Genomic DNA, 15,913 nt, shown 5'->3' with positions numbered 1-15,913 from the left:
TGCAGTCAAACCTGACCACTTGCAATTTGCATGTATATTTTACAATGTCAGCAGCATCCATTGACTTGAAGAAAAGAAAGATCCAGCAATGCTGTCTGAACTTCAAGCATCTCAAAATTTTTGTATTGGGAAGTTGTCCTGAGTCTCCACTGATTTACACATCCATTTGCAAACTCCTTCCAGCTGAACTTGATGTCTCCTGTACAGGCACTTCATCTGGGCCTGTTGTCTTATACAAACCTCATGTTTGGAATCTGATTCATTTGAATTACCTAAAGAGAAAGGCATTCTGAAAAAAAAGTGCTGTAATTTTCTCCATGCATTCTGGCCTGGTGTTTTGAATCCACGGGCCAAGTGCCAGCCATCACCTTAGGAAAAAGCAGAAAACCAATGCCTTTGTGAAAATTCTTATATTCTGCTCCATATTGCTCACCAAATTATTACTAGCAGACACTAATGACACTCGTATTGGGATGCAAAGCTTTTGCAGGACAGAAACACAAACAGATGCTGACAAAATCAAGAGAAAATGGATAAGGCTTAGGGGGAAATATAAAAGCCTGGAAATCTTCTTATTCTAAATGTCTCTTGCAGTGAAAGCACCGGCATGTTTGGGTTCAAACATACCCTGGAGAGGGAATAGTAGTCACAGCCTCGCCAGAGTAAGGTGATATCCCAAGTCTCCAGTCTGAAGGGCAGTTGAGATTTCTACCACATCCAGGTGTTCTGCCACACCCAGGAGCCCAGTGCCTTGTCTTGGGACAGGTTAGACCTTTTGCATCACAGCCCAGAGATGTGAGATGATGAGTTTTGGATGCAGCCCACAGCCAACAAGGTTCCCTGTGCAACCTTCTGTTGGTGGCATGTATGAACAACAGGGCCAGGAGGAGCTGTTCAGGAGCTCCTGCAGTGTTACAGCTGCCAGGTGCTGGCTCCTTCTGCCCCTTAAACCAGGATGATGATGACTTTTGTTTTTAAGGACCTAAATGTTCCTTCAAACCCTTTGGCAGGCTGCCCCGTGGTTCTTCTGCAATGATGTTATCCCAGATGAACTCCCATGGTGTCATCCCACAAACTCTGTATTATGACTATATGAAAGAACAAGACAGGCCTTTTGTTTTCTTTCTCTGTGCTAGAAAAATCTATCTGGGGAGAAACGGAAGAGGGAGTGAAAAGCTCTCTTTTCCTTTTCCTTTCACCTTACCTCATCTGGTTTTCAGAGTGAATATTAGTACTGTTTTATTAACTTGATGGCATGGCAGAGCTGCTCAGAAGCAGGAGCTGCCTTTAGTACTCAGCAGAATATGAACTCTGACAATGTAATGAAGAGGCCAGAGAACACCCATCAAATGTAAATCCTGTGTAAAAACAAAAGAAAACAAACCCATAAGCATCCATTAATAATTATTTACATTACTTTCAAAGGCAAAATTATTAAATCAGACTTACGTTTTGCAGAAACAACATAACTCACAAACTTCAGGTTACATAGAAGTGACGTTGTTTTCCTCAGAACGGGCCACATCACATAATAATGATATAATTCATTAGAGTGTCAGGGCAATCAAAACCAAGAGTGGTGTGCTCCTTTGCCATTGCAGGTGTTGTGTTGTATATGCAAAGTGTACTTACTCAGTTCAGCTTTCCTGCAAGACCTCTGTTGTCACTGGTAGATGATTATTCTTTGGGGAAAGGGGGAGCAGAGGGAGCTGCAGGCACTTGAGCCTTCATGCGTTCCAGAAACACTCTGGGAGCAGAACAGTACACACTAAGCCTTGCCATTAACTAGATGGAGGGGGAAAAAAGAAAACCAACAAAATACCAAGCTTAATATTACCTTTACAAATGTCTTTAAAGTGATCATTCTTCTCTTTTCTGCAGGCATTCAGCACACAAACGAACAGGTAGCCATTTCCATAAAGTGTATGAATGACAGAACTCAGAAATATGGCTCTCATGAAGGACTATAGAAAAACAAAGCAGGTGAATAAAAGCTCAGTAGGGCCATTTTTGGCTTGATAGCTCTGTTTATAGACAGGCTTTTGTCTAGGTTCCTGGCATTTTGCAAAGGAGTAAAAGGGATCTACTATATAGGAAATGTAGAAGATGGGGTTTTGTTTCTTCTTCTTCTTCTTTTTTTTCTTTAAACATTTTTAAAAAGCATTCCAAAGCATTGACCTAGGTATAGATCGTCTCACTCACAGCAAAAAGTGAAAAAACAGCCATGCAAAAAAATCCCTTCCTTGTAGACAAACATTACTTTCCAGTGTTGCAAGCACATCATTGTATTAAACAATAGTGTCAAATTCCCCAGCTAAAGAAAGTATTTGTGAAGTACTTGGGGAAGCTTTATTGAAAGAAAGACAAAAGACATGCAAGACACACAATACCTTTATTAAATTACTTCTCAGAGCTGTAAAAATTATGCTGTCACTTTTTTTTTTTTTTTTGAACCTACAATTTTGCAGACTGTATTCACTCTTCTCAGACCTCTCAGCTGGCTTCAGGCTATGTGCTCGTTTTCACTGAGCAGAAAAGAAAACTTCTAACCAGCAGCATTACTCGGCTTCTTTTCTTTTCTGCTGATTGTTGAAAGATAGATGGTGAATGCAGACAAGCAAACTATTCTAAGATAGCTCTAGGACTGATTCCTCTGATCCAGTGGAGTGGCAAAGTCCTTGTCACACATCCTGCAACATCCTATACAAAAGTGGTGAGGATAAAGTTTAACGGAAGACGTGTTGAGTCTATCGGTGTCAGGCAAAACAGGTCAAGAAATTCTGTACCTTTCCTCCACAAATACAGTAAAAGAATGAATACATAAAATGGAAGATTTTGGACATCTTGAACTGCAGAAAACACATCGGTAACGCCAAAAAATGTCATAAGCCTCAGTGTGAGATTCTCACACGCAATTCTTCATGAGCTTTGGAATGTGATTTCTCAGAACAGGATGCTTTTCCTGGAAGCAGTTCTTTTGGTTCAAGGCTAGGTACCGGCTGTCAGTCAGTTTGGCAGTTCAGCCACAGCTGCCATTCCAAGGAAATGTCTTTGCAGAAGGAGGGACACTCTGCAAAAGAGAAATGAAGTAGGGTGCTGAGGAAGCTTCCAGAATAACCCAAAACTTTATCATCACCTCTGTTGTACTTTACAGACCCCCATGAAGGCCATATGGATTCTTTGCTATGGTAGGAGTGCACCAACCTGCATCTTGGAGGCAAGACAGTGTTCAGAAAACAGAACGTGTAAATGCATCTGTAGGGGAACTGCTGAGTCACAGCCTGAACCACTGATTGAGCACCTGGGGAAAAGACCAAATCAGCTCTGGAAGCACAGGTGAAGGCAATTCACCTGTGTGTCTGGAAGGGGTGGAGCCTGGCTGCACCTCTCTTAGAACTCATTTAAGGGCTGACTGCCAGTGAGAAAGGGTTTCTTTCTGAGGATCTCTCCTTGGTGAAGCTTTCCTCTGTGAACCTGGGATCCTCTGGTACAGGTGAGCAATTTTCCTTTCCTTATTTTTTAGTCACCTTTCTATTGTGCTAGCCTTTCATCATCACACCTTTCCTATTGTATTTATCTATCTAATTACTACTGCATCCAAAGTATGCAGGTAGGTGAGAGGCTTTCCCTATTCCAAGGTATTACTCTGCATTACCTACAATCAGTGGAAGCTTTGCTATGAGTCCCTTCACAGCACCTTGAGCATGTTACCATTTTTCATTTCCTACCTACATACTGGAACTCAAGTATGCTAATTAGTAGCATAAAGTAGCCTTTCTTTGCTTATGGGGTGGTTGTGCTGTCCAGCAAGGCAAAATTCTGCCATAATATAATGCTGACTGGATATTCCTGATTTTTGACTTAAAGTGACTTCATAGTTTTCACTTCATAGTTTTCATGAGTTTACCACACTTTGAACTTGAATGCACTTCAACATTTTGGGAAACTTTTTCAAACCTATCTCATTCCACCTTGTGAAGTTAATAATTTACTAGTCCCATTTGGCATCATTAGCAACTCCTTTATGTATCACAACTTATCTGGAAGTCAGCATAATGTTAGTTCCAGTCTAAGAGTTTAAAGTAGAGCCAGAGTGATGTGAAGGGAAAGAACACAAAGGCAAACAGTTCTGGGAAGGCTCAGGAACATAGTTTTGTATTATTTCTCTGCATGTGTGGTATCAGACAGATATATTCGCTAAGTATTTGTGATCAACCAACATAGAAGTTTGTGGGCGCACTTAGTGATGATTTAAATACACCATAGATTAGCACAGAAGAAGGTTGCACTGATTTCCTGAATCCCTTTCTCTTTAGCAGAAGGGGTTATAGCTGGTTCATGGTGTCGCAACTTCTCAGTGGTTTTTAACGACCTCCAAGAGGTCGTTTGGAGAGTAAGAGACTAGGAAGGTGGGCTCTCTTCCTTAAGAAATCTCCATTTGTAATGTCGCCATCAGTGGGGACCTCCAAAGTAAAAAAGCTCAAATTATTACAAAATACAAAAAAAAATGCGGGTTACTGTACTAGTGAATTGCAGGATCAGCTTCACGTTTTTGGATGTGGAGGAATGGTTGTGTAGCCCACTCAGGCAGCTCATTAACTTATGCTGTATTGATTCACTCCTGACTACTAATGACTGCTTTGAGAAACAGATCTGAAACCTGCTCATCCAGATTTCACTGTCCTATAGTGAGAGCTACCCCCACAGAACCCCCCTAAGGCACTGGTGTGCAATGCCATGCTCTTACACAACCTAGGTGGTTGGAACTTGAGAAGTGAGGAGCTGCTGGCACCCAGCCTTATGCCTGAGGAGAAAGGGGAACTGGAGGATTTTCTGAAGGGCAGCAAGTTGCATGGCAACAGGTAGCATGTGTTACCTGTAAACAGAAGCGATCTGTGGCAGGGGCACTACTGGTGTGAGGATAAGAACAGAGAACTGAGACAGCAATAGGAAGCTAGTAAACTGCACTCTGTGCAGTATGAGAATGAGGAAAAACCCTTCCATACATCAAGTACATCTGTGGCTTCCTTTTGTGAGAATGAGAAACAAAAGGAAACACCTTGATGCACAGCTTTATAGATCACTAAAAGCCTTCTGGGTGTTATTGTAATTGGTCTCCCCAAATTCCACTCAAAAAAACTAATGTTCTACCTTACCTCCATGTTAAAAAGGTGTTGTTTGCTGATTTTATGGTTAAAAAAAAAAAAAAAGAGGCATGTTGGTACAGATGATGCACAAAAATGCATCTGGAAGTTCAGTAGAGATTACTGTTATTAGGTGCATTTTAAGGCTTTATTTAATAAGTGACATTTCAATGGCTCTTACTAAACTAGCAAAGCTTTTACCCTCCTGAATGCATACAGGTGTACATGCATGTGTGTGTTGATGATTTAAGGAATGTGTGATTTTGATAGAATCAGACTCCTCAGAGTTGGAAAGGACCTTTAAAGGTCATCTAGTCAATCTCTGCAATGCACAGGGTCATGCACGGCTAGGTCAGGTTGCCCAGGGTCTGATCTAGCCTTGCCTTGAAAGTTTCCAGGGATGGGGCATCAGCCTTCTCTTCTCTAGGCAATCTGTTCCAGTGCCTCACCACCCTGTAAGTGTTTTCTTTATATTCATTTTAAATCTATCTTCTTTGATCTTGAAGCCATTTCCCTTTGTTCTATCAATAGATACTGCTAAAGAGTCTGTTCCCTTCTTTCCTGTAGCTCCCCTTTAGATATTGAAAGGCCACTGTCAGGTTCCCTCAGAGCCTTCTCTTCTCCAGGCTGAACAGCCCCAGTTCTTTCAGCCTGTCCTTGTAGAAGAGTGGACACAGTACTGCAGGTGAGGCCTCACCATTGCAGAGTAGAGGGGCAGGGTCACCTCCCTCACCTTGCTGGCCATGCTGCTTTTGATACAGCCAGGATATGGTTGGCTTTCTGGGCTGTGAGGGCATGTTGCTGGCCCACATCCAGCTTCCAATCCACTAGTTCACCCCATATCTTTTTCAGTAGGGCTGCACTCAATCCTTTCATTCCCCAGCTTGTATTGGCAATAATATTCAAAGACATGACCATATTTTGACAAAGCCAGCACCGTTTCTCATTATGTCAGAGCAAAATTGCAAGTGGAAAATGTTATGAGGCCAGATCATAAAACTAACTTCTTAGGTTAGTGTAGTGGAGATGCTAATCATGGCTTGAAACAGTGACTGGTGGGAAGGCAGGGCCAACCTAGGGGAGCTCGTGCATGCAAACGGAAGAGGTGCAGTCAGGATCCACCCATTCCCAGGCCTAATTTAAGGACTGGCAGTGGAGGTGAGGGTGTCTCATTTGGAGATCACTGGTTATCTGTGGACTTTATGGACCTTCTGAATGTAAGTAGTGTCTTTCTCTTATTTCTGGGCTTACTGTTCTCATATCTAGGCAGATTCTCACTTGCTATAGCCGAAGACCTTGCTGCTCAGCCATCTTGCGTTTCCTACTGTGTTACAGTTAGTCACTAGAGAACTCCACTAAACAAAATAACAAATGAGTGCTAGTAGGGAGGTAATTTGTGGCCCTTACTTTGAAATCATTAATGTTCTACTTAGCTTCAGAATTCTAAAGAATAATAACCTTGTTCTCATAGTAACTTGGGAAATGAGGTCAAGTGTAGTCCACATTAGCTATGATCCCTCAAGAGACATGTTACAAATAAAAATATCTGAAACCCCAATATATTATTAATTGCCTATCAGTGAGCTAAAGGGCACATAGTGAAGAAAATGAAAAACTGTAGTAAATACACAGCAGAAATTTATAATTTTCAGAGGAAGAAAGGAAATAGAAACTCTCTACCACTAAGCAAGCTGTTGTTCTAGAGTTTCTTGCTAGAACAAGAGTCATCTTCAGATTGATGTATCTTCTTGCTAACTGAATTTGTATCAAAAAAGAATATTTGTTATCCTTTCAGTGCTAAATCCAAGCTTTTCTGGTTTACTAGGTCTAGGCAATTGGTAGTAAGCTTGAGGAACATAATGGCATATATATATATATATCCAAGACAACAATTCTTCAGAAATTTTACACAGACAATTTTGCAAATTCTCCCAATCCAAATGTAGCTTAAAAAGATTCAGATATCATTTTCTTAGCAGTACTACCTGTCAACAATGCTAAAATGTTAGTCCATGAACATAGATTCTATGGCCTTTGATTTGTGATCCAAGCCAGATTCATAGATCACCTGATATTTGAAGACACATGACTTATCTTGTAAATGAAACACCACATAATTCTTACATATATGTTTATTTAGTCATGAAAAAGAAATGCTTCCTGTTTATATCCCGTCTATTTTAAACAATTAAAACATCAGTGATTAAAATGTTTGTCCAAGCCGTAGGTGGTTTTAGCCTGCAATTTTATAATCCTTATTTTTTTATTAGAATCTGGCAAGACAAATAACTGTCTTTCAAAGGTAGACAATTACTGGTCACAAACCTTTAAAATGTACCTATACTGAACCTAAATTTATGGAGCAGGATCACTGCTTTTACTAGATGCTGACACATGCTCTGTAGTGTTCTCGGTGGATGCCTGGAGCTATACTTAAATGAAGGAAAAACTTACCCCACCTTTCATGCTGGAGATAAGGTGGATAGTTGAAAAAACACAAGTGATGAAAGGGAAGGAAAATCAAATTCTTTGTGGTCTAAACAGGGTGGCAGATAAGTTCTGTTTTGGGAGAGGGCAAACAAAGGAAGAAAAAGAGTGTGAGGGAGATAATGTCTCATTAATTCCTGGCTCTCACCTGGACTTTGAAGTAGAACTAAATTCATGCGTTTTCTGATGACTCTTCAGCTTTGTCCTGTTTGCAGCCAAGGATTCTTGAAGGTGGTCAGAATACTTCCTCCAAAAAGATATTCAAACCACTGGATCTGCAATTTACTTCTTAAAGTCAGTTTTGTGGTATATCTTACATTTATCAGGAACTTAGGAAGGCAGATGTGGAAGAATTCCTATAAAATACTTAATATGGCATTTGTGCAGCCATGGTCTCCCTACATCAGCTTCTGGTGTGAAAGCTTCCTAATCCTGCCTTATGAGGCAAAGGCAGCCAGGACCCACCTTCTGTAGTCTTTCTTCAAGACTTGCACAGCTCTGCAGGCTTTCTGTGGTTGACCCATGTGGCTGTTTCCCATTCGCACTTGACTGAATAGCTCTAAAAAAATAAGCATGTTCACACTGATACCTGCCAGAAGTTCATCTTTTGGATTAAAGGAAGCAGAGAGTCTAATGTTAAACCTAGTCTGGCTTGAGATGTTTCCAGGTTAAGCTTCTGGTCTAGCCTCACCTGTTATTTGAAAAGGAGATTTCTTTTCCATAGTATGAATGAAACAATTCTAGATGGTTGTAACTCTTGTGGCAAGACCTACACAAATTTATACTCGGTGAAGTGGTTGCTGACATACCTGATGACCACATGATGTAGTAGGCAGATAAGACAAATTTCACCTCAGCTAGTTCTTTACCTGTTTTTAGGAACATGCCAGGCTGACATAGCCAGCAGAAGGGAGTGGAAGGGTATTACTGATCTCGTCTCTTTGGTGACAGCAATGGACCCAAGGTAACAACATGGAGCTGCATCAGGGGAGGGTCAGGCTGTGTGCTAGGAAAAGACTTTTCACTAGAAGGTGGCTGGAACTGGAACAGATTCCTCAGGGCAGTGGTTGTGGCCATGAGCTGCTAGAGTTCATGGAGTGTCTGGACAGTGCTCTTACACAAATGATCTGATTTCTTGGGTGGTCCTATGGATCCAGGAGTTTGACTTTATTCTCGTAGGTCTATTCTGCCTTGGGGTATTCTATGAATGTATAATACTTTTAGAAGTTGGCCAGATATTTTCCTTATTATTAGGGTGCCCATTTTGATGAATATGAGATAAAGTCTTGGTCTTAGAAATATTTAGTGAGGGAGGGGAAAAAAGACCACTGTAACACTATGTGCTTAGAAAGTCAAGAAGAACAAAGATAACAATCAAACCACCTGGCAAAACCTAGCCAGAGGGAAGCTGTTGGATAAACCTGATAAGAATAAGGCCGATGTCATACAGAGAGCTTTGCATTTGCTAACTGTAAGTAAGTAAGCTGTCTATTTGCTGCCATTGCTTCTTTGGTCTACTTGCATTCCTAATGCTCCAAAAAGTACAAAAGAGTTTGCAGCCAAGGGGTAGGACTGAAATCAAACTCGGACGTCTTGTTGCAGGATCTAGCAGAGTATTGTGCTGGATAAGTGAATAGTAAGAAACAAACTTCCATAAAAAAGAGCAAGAATATTGGCCAAGATATAAAAACATGATTTCATACATTTTGAAATGTATGTAATAGAAAATATATAAATAAGGTAGGTGAATAGATAGACTTTTATCAGTTGTAAAATATCTACTATAATGCACAAAGTTCTCTTCTACAAAGTCAATGATTTTAAGCTGCCATTTTAATTTCCTTTTCTTCTGTCACACCCTTCTCTTTGTTTTGAAATATTGTTTCAGTAATTAAGAACTAAGCAAAACTGAGAATAAATTAGCAGATAGTAAATGAGATCCTCATGAATCTCCTACATTTGAACTGTTGTCTAGTAGCTTACACGGGGGAATCTGCCTTACCAGTGACTGCAGGCATTTTTCTTCAGGATTAAGTTTGGAAGAAATTGACTGCCTTGTTCCTACAACTCCCCTTTGTGGACAAACTGTAGATATGCAGACCTTAAAAAAGTACAGGAGTTGCTCCTTGCTCTCTGTGCTGTGAGTAATTGCCAAGACAAATCATTTTTCCCAGCTGAAGGAAGCCTTTCGTCCTTTAATAAAGGGAAATACCTGAAAATATATGAAGCCATAATGCTGAGTTAAAATAGTGTGGTATATGCCTCAACCCTTCTGGCAGAAGAATGCTGCCTTCTGGCTCCTTGCTTGTTATGTAGTCTGAGATGATGCTATGACAAAAAATAGTACAGTGATTTGATAATAACAGTGGTACACGCATTCATCAGTACTAACACAAATATCATCACAAAACACAAGTTTTGCAGCACTCGGGTGACTAGTTTGAAAAAATATATCTTAAAATATAGCTCTGTAAAACAGCTATTGACATGTAAGTTTCCAATTACTGCTTGGACCCAGAATGTATTTACACATTCAGCTCTCTGTAGTTAGATTTTTAGGCTCATGACCCACATCCAGGAGGAAACCATGTCTGAGAAGCTTGCCTCTTAGCTGTGATTACTGCTCTATTTCAGAAATAGCAGACCCATCAGTGTTTCCTACATTTAACATGTTCATAATGGAAAGGTGATGAAAATGCTGAGCTATCAGTCCTGAAGACTAACACGTACTATTTACCCAGAGGACAAAAGCATTCATAAGCTAGCCTTAGCTTTGCCATAATACATCACAAAATCTTTGCTAAGCAAGGTTTTACTTTAGAAAACTGCATCTAAAGCTCCTGATGTAGAAATTCCAAAATGATGTTTTCCTAAGGTGTTAAAATATATAAAGAACCTCAGTATGCCTCTTAGTTAGAAGTCTTCACACGAGCATTCCTTCTGAGATAGAGCTTGCAATGCTTTTTCCTGCATTGTAGTCAGGCTATAGAAAATTATCTTTGCTACCAGAATGCTGGCAGTGAATGATTTGTTTCTCTGTGGTCAGGGTATCTTTTGGCCTCTATTTGCCTCCACCTTCACAGGTCCACAAAATATAATTTAAAAATCTAATTAAAATAGCTTCTCTGCTGCTGTAAAACTGGGCATATTCATCCAACCAACAGCTTAGGAGAAAGGTCACACAATTACAACAATATTATTTTTCTGCTGGTTTTCTTGTATTTATTAACCACCCAGCATTTTAATGTTTTGAAGTATTTCTGAGACTTAAATAGAAAATGTATCTGTAAAACTACAAGGAAAAACACATTTTTCTAAACTTCATGCTGAAATGTTATGTCCATGGTAGGTTGAGAAAGATTCAAAATGCAGAGTCCTTCACTCTGCTTTAAATGAGAAAAGCTTCATGAACAACTCCGTTAAAAGCCTGTAGGGAAAGAGGCCATACTCAAAGACAAGGTAGAAATCAGACACAAAATTGTCACAGAAAATAGTATTGGAGATCCACAGTGCCGTGGCTTCCAGCTGTGTGCTGCCCTCTCTGAATGTGTTCTACTGATGAAAGAGAAATATATGGCATTTCCTACAAATCCATGAAAACCCTGCAGCTTAGCTTGAACCACTTTCCACAATAGCTAAAGTTAAGCCACCGTTTCTTTTCCCAGCTTCACAACAGTGGAACAGAACTCAGTTCTCCCTAAGCTAACATTGAGAACTCACTTGACAGATCTCATCAATTCCTGTGAGTTTTCTGAATCGGCTAACAATGCTGTTCCATCTGATTGCAGGTGCTGTTATTTCTTAGCAATAGAAATGATAACAGTGGACCAGAAATCTGGGGGGTAGGGGAGGGGACAACAAACAACAGATAGGAATGTGGGTCTTGGAGATGCTTTGACTAAATTAATTTCAGTTAGAAAGAAGCTTAAGGCTTTTAATCATGCTTTTAAAAATGTTTGAAACCTGAATGAGTTAGATTTGCAGTTTTAGATGCAGGGCTGAATGTGAAAACTAATGCCAGTAATTGCATGATTAGTTTAGTTTTGGGAGAAGATCTAGATCTCAAGAATTGGCTCTAATGCTGTTGTTACCACGTGTTGTATCTCTACTCTTACCAAAATGAGAGCTTTTCTACTCTCAGATCACGGCTGTCACTCACTGCTTTGATCCAAGACTTTCAAAGAGTAGGGGAAATTTTATTATTTGACTTCAGGGCTTGGATTCCAACAGGGAGAGATGTAAAGACAACAAGGAGAATTTGGGTATATAGCATTAATGCAATCTGATAACTGAGCTGTTTGATCAAACATTATCAGATTAACAATATCTTCCATTGAATTTATATTAATGTTTTGAGGAGTACATTTAGTGTAGTGTCACAGAATTTCATTGTAAAGTTTAATCTAAAACAATCTGTATTAATGTGGAAAAACTAAGCTCTGGAATAATGTTTTTCCTCTGGAATTTCTCAAGAAATGGTGGGAACTTTGACATGAGTGGGGTTTAGTGGCAAACATCAGAGCCACCATGTGTTTAAGGAGTATGAGAAATTTTGCCCAAAGTTCTGAATCTGTCACCTGGCTGTTTGCACTGTTAACTTGAAAGATAAACTTGAGAGACTAAACCTGGGAGCTTTCTCAAGATGAACTTGATGCCTGTATAGAAGATTCAGGTTAATCTCAGAAATATCACTGAAACTGACTTCTCTGTAATTATTTGGTATTTTCACTGGCAGACCCCAAGTTAGATACACTAAGTGTCATGAAGCTGCTGGGTGAATATCCTCAGGCAAAAGTAAAATGCTTTTCATTTGCTCTAGGAACTCTTATCAGTTTTCATAAATGTCAGTTGTCTAAATGAATAAATGAAGAAGTGTCTCAGCTCTATGGACATGTTTAATTCAAACTTAGAGCTAATAGAGTTCTAGCCTGAACTAGATGAGCCAGGGCTTTCTGTGTTCGTTGATACACTGCTGAAGCCAAGGGGAGCTGATCTGAAGGAACAAGATAGGGATTCAAAAAACTGGAAAAGAAAGATTACAAAGTAGAGGTCTTGTCCTATAATTTTAGTATAAAATTATTTGCAGTTCTGTTTTGGGGAAAAAAATATGGTTCCCCTTGCATCCATCTATTTTCCTTTCACAGATGCTTCTATGGGTACAGGGAAATTCAGAAGCACATATAAAACTACTGTTAATAGCAAAACCTCCAAATTAAGTTTATATCAAACCAGTAGAGATTCATCTCATCAACAAGGTCAAAACTCAGACCTCCAAGTCTTTCTCTTGTCATTAATGCTACTGCTGAGCTTTATAACTCAAAAGCTTTATAACTCAAAAGAACTGAGTAAACACAGCTTTTTATGTTGTTGTTTTTTGTTTTGGTTTGATTTTTTTTTTACAAATTCATGTTATGATACCCTACACTAGTAAAATAAAATGAATACTTCAAAAAGAATCTTGTAGTGGTAAAGCTTTGGAAAAATGAGATGGATGGTAAATGTGACAATATGCTTTTATTTGTTGTTCAGTGTTTTCCTTTTAGTTTCCTTGTATTTTGACTAGAACCACTTTTTTTTCCATCAAAAATACCAAATCTAATTTCAACAGCCTCTACTGGATCTCGTAATGTCTGAGAGTGATTACTCACTTCTGAAATGTTAATGCACACAATGTCCTTTGACTTGAATCAGATTGGCATACAAAACAGCATCAGTGAGATTTTGCATGGGATATATACAATATGGTTGTTTTAATTTAGGGAAGATAAGCGCATTGGTATTCTTATTCCAATAAGTTTTTTTTTTCAGAGACCCGGTATGATCACAGTGACACACAATTTGAATTTTGCAGCCCTAGTTATTAAAACTAAAGAATTTAACAGCTCAGATTATACACTAACATCAACAAAGGAATATAAAGAAGCAAATCATGAAGTGCAAGATTCCATCCCCTGTCCATCTGACAATAAGAACAGTAAGAGCAATTGTGTAAATCTTTTCATGTAAAGTTGCTGGTAAAAAAAAAAAAAGCTGTCTTTCTCACTCCATGTTGACAAACTCAATACTGAATTGATGCCTTCAGTCTCTATAGAACAAACCAAAACCTACCAGCAGCCTTTAAAATGATTTTTCTGAGCTTATTGCTTGTATGTCTCTATCTGCTTCAACAATGAGATCACTTACATGAGGCATGTGTACTATTTCTTGCCTACAAGGCTGTTATTAGAGGTGTGAAAACAATGGAAAGGTTCTTTTCTAAAACCTGCCCTATTTTGCAGAGTACTTAAACAGTGTGGAATGGAGGCTGGGTAAGTGCCAGACTTTATATCAGGCCACTGCTGTTCTTTGTTCCTTAAAAGGTACACAGTGAGGAACATAAAGAAAGGAAAGGATGGGCACTGTGAGTACAGGCTGCAAGCCTTAGCGGGATCTGTGCTGTTAGATAATAAAAAGCCAATTTTGAAAGTCATTGAGGTATGCAGGCTATGTGTTTGACAGACAATAGGTCTAAAAAGAGCTACCAATCTGTGACAAGACAGAAGGCGCCCAGTGACAAGCTTCATCTAATTTCAAGTTATGTCCTGAGCAACACTTAACTCCAGCAAAAGACCAGAGTGCAAACTATGATACAAAAAGTCTGTTTTTCTTTACCTTCCTAATATTGATGAATACTCCTATGGATCCTCTGTTTGTTGAGTGAATTAATTTTTTTTTTTTCCTCCCTGGTTGGGAGAGCTGTATCACTTTTGTTTGCTCAACAATATGAAAATGTAATTGTGACTTGTCAGGACATTTTCCTTATCTCTACTGGGTAATGGTGAAAGTACTTTGCAGAATGGAATGGTCATAATAAAAAAAAACTTGTCAATATGTGTTATTAACTGACTGATTTGTCATTACAGTTAGAAGACTGTGACAAAGCATTTCAAATCTCATGCAAAGACATTTAAGTCAGCTGCAGATGGTAAAAAGTGACAGAGCAGTGCAGTGTGTTTCTTGATCCATTATGTTGCCATTGGAATAAGCAACCTCATTTCCAGCTGAAGATCCAGTGATGCACATATACTGCCACAGTATCTGCATTTAAATTGTATTGCTCAAAAAGCAGCTCTCACAAACCTGTCTCATATAAAATATATTTCAGATATAATGGAATGATCTTGTGAATAGGGCTGAGTTAAGTTAATTCTGAGGTTTAAAGTGGTTGGCTTTATTCCAACAAGAGTTAGAATCATGGCTTTCTTTAAAATGTTCATGTCTGCAGAGTGCCTGAGATTTCTGAAACAGGGCTCATCTTCATTACCAGAGAAAAAATTTGTGCAGGCACTGTGAATGCTTTTAATCAGAAAGATGTTCCATAGCAAAGATGTCCTGCATCTTCAATGGCAAAGTCGGTATGTTGACATTCAATTGAGCATTAGCTGTTCAACGAATTGTTTTCAGTATGAAAAGAAAGCAGGCGAATAATGACAAAGATGGTCATTTTCTGACTTAGCTTACAGTTAATAGTTTGACACAGTAAACTCCACAAGATTGCAGTAAGACTGCAGTAATACGCACAAGCTGGTGAGAGTTTGAGCCCAGGAAGTATGAATCTCCATCTTCTCAATTTTCACTTTTTTAACATTGCCTAATATATGACAAACTTTTAAGAGGCACGTGAAAATAATCTTGGCTGAAAAGTATGTTACTAGATGCTAGTGAGACACAGGATAGATCACTGGAATGCAGGGCACATCTGCTGAATCACCCCAATGCCAGGCACGGGTGCCCTTGTATAAACAGGCAGAGTTATTTGATCTGGCAGACAGCTCCTCTTGGTTTTGTAAGTAAAAGGTTGGAGCCTCAGCTGGAGATTGAAGGAATTTGAAAACTGGAATTCCCCTCCAGAAAAGGGAGGGAGCCATGTTCAGGAGGATTCTTGGGCTTATCATTCATTATGCTAACAATAAAATTAAACCTAGAAAAAAAAATGGGTACTTGTGTATAGTAGGTGTGTGTTCACTTGATTTAGATTTAGGGATATCTTAATGTCTTACTTATAGCTTACCTTCATCTTGACATGACTATTGTAAAAGAAGCAAGACCAGAGGAGAGATGTGGACAGCAGTTAATTTGGATTTCTATATGTACCAAATTGGAAACTCTGCCCTCACTATGAAAGGGATATCAGCAAGAGTGAAAGACTGGAGTGGAGAAATAAATGTGCATAACCTCACGCTGTCAGTTCTTCCATGCAACTGGATGCTTTAAGTTTCCTTGTGAGTGGAATGGGAATGGCG

General features: G+C 39.3%; 2 long non-coding RNA genes across 2 annotated transcripts; one reads left to right on the top strand and one right to left on the bottom strand.

The window, feature by feature from the left end:
- Positions 1–2,434: 2,434 nt before the first annotated feature.
- On the bottom strand, positions 2,435–3,301 carry LOC109367369. Its single transcript, XR_002114454.1, has 2 exons — positions 3,205–3,301; positions 2,435–3,070 (listed from the first exon to the last, which is right to left on the bottom strand). It is a non-coding gene; the product is annotated as an uncharacterized LOC109367369 (long non-coding RNA).
- A 143-nt stretch (positions 3,302–3,444) lies between these two features.
- Positions 3,445–15,703, top strand: LOC116216582. The gene is made up of 3 exons (XR_004159661.1): positions 3,445–3,493; positions 8,511–8,595; positions 15,677–15,703. It is a non-coding gene; the product is annotated as an uncharacterized LOC116216582 (long non-coding RNA).
- Positions 15,704–15,913: the final 210 nt, after the last annotated feature.

Source organism: Meleagris gallopavo, chromosome 4 (genome assembly GCF_000146605.3).
Source record: "Meleagris gallopavo isolate NT-WF06-2002-E0010 breed Aviagen turkey brand Nicholas breeding stock chromosome 4, Turkey_5.1, whole genome shotgun sequence".
Lineage (NCBI taxonomy): Eukaryota > Metazoa > Chordata > Aves > Galliformes > Phasianidae > Meleagris > Meleagris gallopavo.
This window is presented reverse-complemented; position numbering and strand designations above follow the sequence as displayed.